This window comes from Typopeltis vanoorti, chromosome 4, assembly GCF_054136105.1.
Source record: "Typopeltis vanoorti isolate ZY-2024b chromosome 4, IOZ_Tvanoo_1.0, whole genome shotgun sequence".
In the NCBI taxonomy this organism is placed as follows: domain Eukaryota; kingdom Metazoa; phylum Arthropoda; class Arachnida; order Uropygi; family Thelyphonidae; genus Typopeltis; species Typopeltis vanoorti.
Genome location: NC_143552.1, coordinates 109,743,492 through 109,751,509, shown reverse-complemented (window position 1 = coordinate 109,751,509; position 8,018 = coordinate 109,743,492). Strand labels below are relative to the sequence as shown.

General features: G+C 29.1%; 1 long non-coding RNA gene across 2 annotated transcripts in view; it reads right to left on the bottom strand.

Moving 5' to 3' along the window:
- Positions 1-950: 950 nt before the first annotated feature.
- The window catches only part of LOC150107600 (uncharacterized), a 50,656-nt gene continuing 43,588 nt past the window's right edge, over positions 951-8,018 (bottom strand). For both annotated transcript variants that reach the window (XR_016548204.1, XR_016548205.1), the window contains 2 exons: positions 5,508-5,779; positions 951-1,139 (listed from right to left, as the gene is read on the bottom strand). This is a non-coding gene — a long non-coding RNA (uncharacterized LOC150107600). The remainder of the gene's footprint in view (positions 1,140-5,507; positions 5,780-8,018) is intronic.

Sequence of the window (8,018 nt, the reverse complement as noted above, 5' to 3'; positions counted from 1 at the left end):
AAGAAAGAAAAAATATTAACGCATATTCAAAGTCAATACAATGTTGATGCTTTTAAATAATAATAATAATAGATATAACCATAGGCAATGCATTAAAATATACTACTGTCTTATTCAAGTATTTCTTCTCCTTGGAGATCCATATGTTGGTTACTATTCCATTGTATATCATTTCTACGTACTTAAATCATTTTTATTAAAGAATTCTTACACCTTCAGCTAAAAGGAGGTAAACAAACTACAGCTTTAAGAAACATAAGCTATTACGTGAGACGAGTTCGTCTTTATAATTTTCAGTTATATTTATATAATTAAAAATCTATTTATGAATTATGTCATTTTGCTCTATTGTGATCTTTACATGAATTTATGAACACATTTAAAAAATATTTCGGAATTAAATAAATCACTAGCGGATTTCTCCCAAAATCTTTGGTAACACCTAACCGAAATGCCTGGACGTTTATTTGAATGTATGACAGAGATCCAAATAAACGCCAGAGATTTCGGTTAGGGATAAATCTCTGAATGCTCATTGTTGAAATAGGTCACTGGTGCAAAAATCTCTGAATATTTTAATAATAATGTAAAATATTATTTTGCTAATTATTATATTAGGTTGGTTTCAAAATGTTTTGAACATTTCTATATAGTTTAGATAAATCTCTGTTAATATAGATAATACTCTGTAATATGATTTAAATCTAAATATTTATCTTAAATATTTAAAATATTTGAAAATACTTGAGATTTAAAGAAATATTATAAAAATTATTAACAACACCTTTTATTTTTATAATTATCAATATTATTAATAATGGAAAAAATTATTCAGAGTAATGACAGTTTGTTAAATTTAAACGTGTTAAATTCATTATGATTACATTATGAATATATATATATATGTTATTATTCGCTTTACTATATTCATTATGATTACATTATGAATATATATATATGTTATTATTCGCTTTACTATACAAACAACCAAATGTCATTATTTGCTTTATTATGTACAGACAACCAAACATTCCAAAAACTCACTGGCGTTTCTTCTCTTATTCCACTGTTCGAATTTTTATGCTTATGCTTACCAGTTTTACTGTTCTTTATTCGGTAGAATGAAAATGAACCTATTCCTAAGAAGGGAGAAAAATCATTTTCAATTCATTCCTTTATGAAATACTGGAAAAATTCATTAATATTTAATTCTCAACATTCTCCTCAACTAATAAATGTTGGCTGTGTAAAAATTTAATTTTATTAAATAGGTGGCTAATGGGCACATAACACTGCTCTGGTGATCTCACATCAGATAATAGAATTCATCTACCACCGAAAGACATTTACATCCATGCCAGGAGGGGTGACTTCGAACCACTATCCGCTAAGTCAGAGAGTAAAGACGCTATCCATTTAATCAATTAGGCTTTCCTTGTAGCTGTATTTGATTTAGCGTAATGCAAGTAATCAAATCAACCAATTTAGAATATCTTTCTCCGCAATCTTACGCACTGATTTTCAGCCATTCTACAATGGCAGTCTTTATAATTTTGTTAACTTCGATACTAGTAAAACACTACCCTGTTTTTCTCAGAACAAGAACCCTTTCGTTCTTGCTCTTAATCTTTTCATTTATAGACCAGATTAGATTTCTTTAGTTTAAAATAATAATCAATAATCTTTGTTGGTTTAGATGTGTAGTTTAATTAGAATTATGGCCTGAAACAACTAAGGCCATAAAGGCAATGCACGATGTTTGTTTATTGCGTATATTCCCCAGCTCTTTTTTTTTTTTTTTTTTTTTGAGGAATGAAAAATCAGAGTTTCTGAAAGAAAATGCCTAATCTTCCGTACGAGACCAGTAAACTCAATCCACCTCATTTGAAAATCTTTTGTAAGGATTCTTCATGTAAATTTTGTTTCCAGTTGCTGGGAAACCACCTGATCCAAATTCTCGTTGGCTTGTCAACCTATAGTACATTAGTACCGAATATGGGTGGTGGGTTGGCAAAGGAGAAACTTGTTTACATTTGATTTAAAAGCCTGTATGCTGTATTCCTTGGAAAATACATCAGGGGAAGACTGTTCCACATACAGCAGTAGCAGGGATAAAGGAGGAGGAAAAGAAACTTGTTCTGTGATTTTTCAAGGTGTACTGTGAAAGGATGTTGGGCGGCAGTTGTACGTGTTCCAACGGGCTTAGTACAGGGGGGGGGGGATTATTGATGCTGTTTCAGATGAACATTTGACATGGAAATATTTATAGAATATACAAATTGCAGAGATCAAGCGTCTATGTGAAAGTGGGGAGGTCAGTTGATGAGAGAGGGGTTATTTATCAGTTTAATTGTTCTCTTCTGTATTGAGTCAAGCTTTCTGAGGGAACTTTTAGGAGCCCCACTCCAAATGTGAGAGCAATATTTGATAGCCGGGCGGATTTGTGATTTGGTTACAGTATTGAAATAAATAAATTAAAAAAAAACGAATGGCGTGATTTTATCTTTGTGTGCAAATTCCAATTTCTGCAGTACATTGATATTATAACTTGTTAGGATGAAGATAACTACAATAATCTACTGTCCTTAGTCTAAAATCCTTCTGATTCTGCGCTGTGTTGAAGACAGAGATATATTAACCAAACTAATTGAATATTTTTCGCAATTATGTATAATAATCTGCTTAATGGAACATAATTTATATCTTCAGATAATGCATTAAAATGAATATTATATATTAAAAAGCATAATAGATAACGATTTTTATTTTACATGTACAATGTCAAAATGATTCCATAGAGTTCTGCTATATGCTATGTTTACGTGTGTTTGTGTGTTGCGGGTGAGTGGGTTATGTTTACACATGTCACGTAAGAAATGGTCTTGGAAGCACATGATATTATGATGATTGCACGGCTTTCAGTTATATTTTAGTAACTAAAAAGATAAAAATTGTTATTTTTGTATTCTTAGTATGGGTCATTATTGGTACAAGTTATGTACCCCTTTTATATAGTTTTTACATCTTTTCTGTTCATCCTTCTGATCTCAATTTCCTTTTTCTAACTTTTCTTTTTGTGCTTTTAATTTTTCATTGTTACTTGTATAATGTTTGCATTATTATCATTTTATTGTAATATATTTCTGTTATCAATTGTATTACCACTTCAGTCTGAAGAAAGCATTAATTAACTGTTTAAAGAATTTGCCCATCAAAAGAATTGCGTTCTAAGTGGTGCTCTTTAAGAATTTCTAACTCCGTATAGTGCAGGGATGAGGATGACATTTAGGTTATTCAATCATCAGTCTCCCTCACTGACTCGCTCAATCTCAACAGACCTTCTATCTTTGCTTGTCTTACAGATAACTGAAATATATAAATCAAACTGTTAAAGAAAGTGTAATCCTCTTACAACTCGCAAGAATAGCACCATCATCTGTTAAAAACAGATATTTTAATATAGTGGGTAACATAGTGTTAGATATTATAATAAAATCTCGCATGCTGAAATTACGCACGACATTAAAAAGAAAACAGAATTCCTAACTTTTTTGAAGGTAGTGTACCTTGTATTAAACAGTACTTGATGAAATCGACAATACAACTTTTATGATACAATGCACTTTTCACTTTGTAGGAAACTTGTTCATTGTTGAACACGTTCTCTAGTTTCATAAATGAAAATGACAAAAAATAAGAACTGCAGCCATTGTTACGTAAATGTGGTAATAATAAATGCAATATTGTTAATGTTATTGATTTCAACAAAATGATTATTAATAGAAAATGTCTACGTTTAAAAAAATATTCTGTAGAGCCCTAAATATAGGAAAGATAGGCTTAAAATTTAAACCAAGAGAGAGAGAGAGAGAGAGAGAGACAGAGAGAGAGAGAGGGGGAAAAAAAGCAGCATTTTTCACAGCAAGATATCTGCCACATCCACCCACGCATCGGATATCTCCTTGTGTTCCAAAGTGACACTAATGTGATTGCAATGCGGACAACTCGGGAAATGTTTGCTAGGAATGCGTTTCTTTACTTGTCCCAAATTCGCAATACTGCTGATTTAATCTTGGAGTAGTGCGTCTGGGTAACAATACTGTATCCTGGCGATGTCAGCGTCCAAACCTGAAATGTCATTGTTGCCTAAGTCACGAGCCAGACTAAAATGTCATCACTCAAGTCCAACAGTTTCCATACACCAATTGTCAAGTGCAGCTGTGTCAGCCACAGAAACACATCAAATTCGTTGCTTCATTTTTAGGTTAGTGAAATGAAAACTTAGCAAATAATATTATTATATATACCATTTTATTTAAAAATAAATTAATAACAATAAATAAATTAACTTTAATAAATAAATTAATTAAAAAATATTTTAATATTTATTTTAAAAAGAGAGTTTAAATTACCCACCTTAATAATATTTTCATCTTCCTTAATTAATTTCCTATAGTCTATGTAAGTGACTATTGTTTCGTAATTACAGCCAAATATAATTGCACTTAATTTATCTATATTTTATTTTGCGAAGTCAAGATGTTAAATAAGAAATACACTTCCTTTGAAAAAACATCAATCTATTTATTTTTTTATTCATTAAAATAATTTTGATATCTTGATTAATTTTGATGATTAATAATATTTTCATCTTCCTTAATTAATTTCCTATAGTCTATGTAAGTGACTATTGTTTCGTAATTACAGCCAAATATAATTGCACTTAATTTATCTATATTTTATTTTGCGAAGTCAAGATGTTAAATAAGAAATACACTTCCTTTGAAAAAACATCAATCTATTTATTTTTTTATTCATTAAAATAATTTTGATATCTTGATTAATTTTGATGATTAATAATATTTTCATCTTCCTTAATTAATTTCCTATAGTCTATGTAAGTGACTATTGTTTCGTAATTACAGCCAAATATAATTGCACTTAATTTATCTATATTTTATTTTGCGAAGTCAAGATGTTAAATAAGAAATACACTTCCTTTGAAAAAACATCAATCTATTTATTTTTTTATTCATTAAAATAATTTTGATATCTTGATTAATTTTGATGATTAATAATATTTTCATCTTCCTTAATTAATTTCCTATAGTCTATGTAAGTGACTATTGTTTCGTAATTACAGCCAAATATAATTGCACTTAATTTATCTATATTTTATTTTGCGAAGTCAAGATGTTAAATAAGAAATACACTTCCTTTGAAAAAACATCAATCTATTTATTTTTTTATTCATTAAAATAATTTTGATATCTTGATTAATTTTGATGATTAATAATATTTTCATCTTCCTTAATTAATTTCCTATAGTCTATGTAAGTGACTATTGTTTCGTAATTACAGCCAAATATAATTGCACTTAATTTATCTATATTTTATTTTGCGAAGTCAAGATGTTAAATAAGAAATACACTTCCTTTGAAAAAACATCAATCTATTTATTTTTTTTATTCATTAAAATAATTTTGATATCTGTCTTTATAACTTACGCTTAGTTAAATGAGATCTGAGTGTTTTCATCCGGAAATTCTGATCTGGAAATAATTCTAACAGCACTTCCATTGCCACGGTCAAATTGGTGACTAGAAATTTTAAATTCAGTGTATGTGTTCAGCCACTTGAATGAATTCTAGTTTCTAAATAAATATGTTCAGAAACTCTCTTATGCATTCGACCATTAAAAATAAAACACTTAACTGTTATAAAGTATTAGTTCGTCAGTAGCTGCCAAGCATTTCAAAACAAACCACCTAAAATGAACCTGAAATTGCAACCGCAAAATCAATTAATAGGATTAGTATCAGAGCGGTTTATGGTTAACAAAAACAACAGATAATGTATTTTGAACACTAGAATATTAAAAAGAGCCAAAAATATTATTTGAAAAATATATATATATATATTGTATAAAAATAACTTTTATTTAAGAATTAATAAATAAATTTTAATAAATAAATAGATAATATAAAATATTTAATGCTTATTTTTAAAAGAGAGTTTAATTTACACACCTTAATAATTTTATTATCTTTATTAATTAAAATGCAATGGATCGCTTAAGCCTTTTTTTTTTAATATGTTCAAATATGGTTGCAAAATTTGTTCTTTTGGCATGCAAGAAATAAATTTCTTGCTACCTACTAAGAATAATTCAAACATTTTTAATCAAAGTTAACTATAACTATAAATAATTTGTCATTCTGAGAATGATTTGATTTGTTAATTATATTTAGTCTTAAATCACGATAGAATCAGCTATGAATTTAAATACATGTTAGTGAAAAGTATAAAGAAATCAAAATCTTCCGCTCAATGAAGGTAATGTTAACTCTAAGAAACGTCTTTGAGTGTCTTACAATCAATTCTATGTGTTGACTTGGCATTGCACTAATAAAAAGACGCGTCCCGAATGGGTATTGTGTTTTCGTTTTATTTTATTTATCATTTTTTCTGCGTCATTGCTTAAAACACGTGCATGTCCTTGCTTTATAACGGATGACATTGCTTATGAATCAGCAATGTAGATAAAGGAATAAAAGAAAAGAATAAGGTCTTCGTATGCTTATAATATTGAAACAAGATTAAAATATAACTTCGATATTCTCAAACGAATATTAATTGAGAAATTGTTTAAAGATTGTAATTCTTAAAACGTTAGAATGGGTACAATAAAGTTGTTACGGAATTCAAGGAAATAAATGCGTCTTAAGAGGATGAAAACAAATGTTGTATCCTTGACCGGCTAACCGGAGATTAACACCTTAAAACAACTAAATGTCTTCCTCTGACTTTAATACAAAGAAAACTAAATCATACTTTATAATGAATTTACTTGAGACAGTAATTCTAAGCAGGTGTTAGCTGAAGCAGCAAAAAGAGAGAGAGAAAGAAAAAAAATAAGAAACAGGAACTTAATTAACTCTAATAAAGTGCCTCTGCTCTCTTCCGGAGTTCCAAGATACTTCTAATTAATCTCCAGGTTTTCAGATGAGGCAAAGGGAAGTTTGTCCAAGTTTTGAAAAGAACTCAGGTGAATACGTGTGAATAACTATAGCCACCATATGCTACCATGTATAATGAAAGGAACTTTCCAAGGGTGGTAAAGAAATTAGTTTGAAAGTTAATTTTCTTAGATAATAATAATCTCCATTTCTCGTAATGAATAAAATATAAATGAAAGACTTCAAGTGTAGTCAACAAACGTTACATGATTGCATATTGAGTAACTGATTATCCTAAAAATTAAAAGCTTCTAAAATTTTTGTACAAAAGCAGTAACAAGCAGACTATCGTCAAGATGACGTCAGCCTTCAACGTTTAACTCCTATTGTTGAATCAAAAAGTTCGTCTGCAGGTATTGTTGGCAAGAAAGTGTTCATTGTTGAGCACGTTCTAAAGTTTCAATAACGAAATTGACAAAAGAATGCGAACGTGTGCGTCTATTGTTGCGTTAGTGAGTGGATATTTTTGCGTGTATTTAAATACAATAGGGCTAATTACGTAGCTAAAAGGAAAGCATTGTTAGATATATTCAAAGAAGACTGAAGTCTCTAAAGATATAAAGTTTTGTCTTTCAGAAAATTCACCGATCAAATTACTCGCTAGTTATAGCTTTTTTATTTATTTTAATGGATAAATTAGAAGACTAAACAATTCATTTGGAAAAGCGAAGTTGCACATAATAGAGTTAATCCACTGTAAATGTACACAATGTTAATATTGTGTCTGCAAATTATGGAATAATCACCAGTTTGCATGTCATTACGTTATCAAACACACAGTTGCAAAACCTGCTTTGTATAAGTTTAATAAGTTTTATTAGAATGGTTTAAATGAGTATAGATTCGCGGTAGACAAGCAAAAACAAATGTGAGATTCATTTGTTCAATTAAATCTTAATTAACATTTTTTGTTCGTGAATAGCGTTGAAGGATAGTGTAAAGAAAGTAATTTTTAAGGAATTCAGGGGGGGGGAGATATTTTTATCGAAACCTGATAGG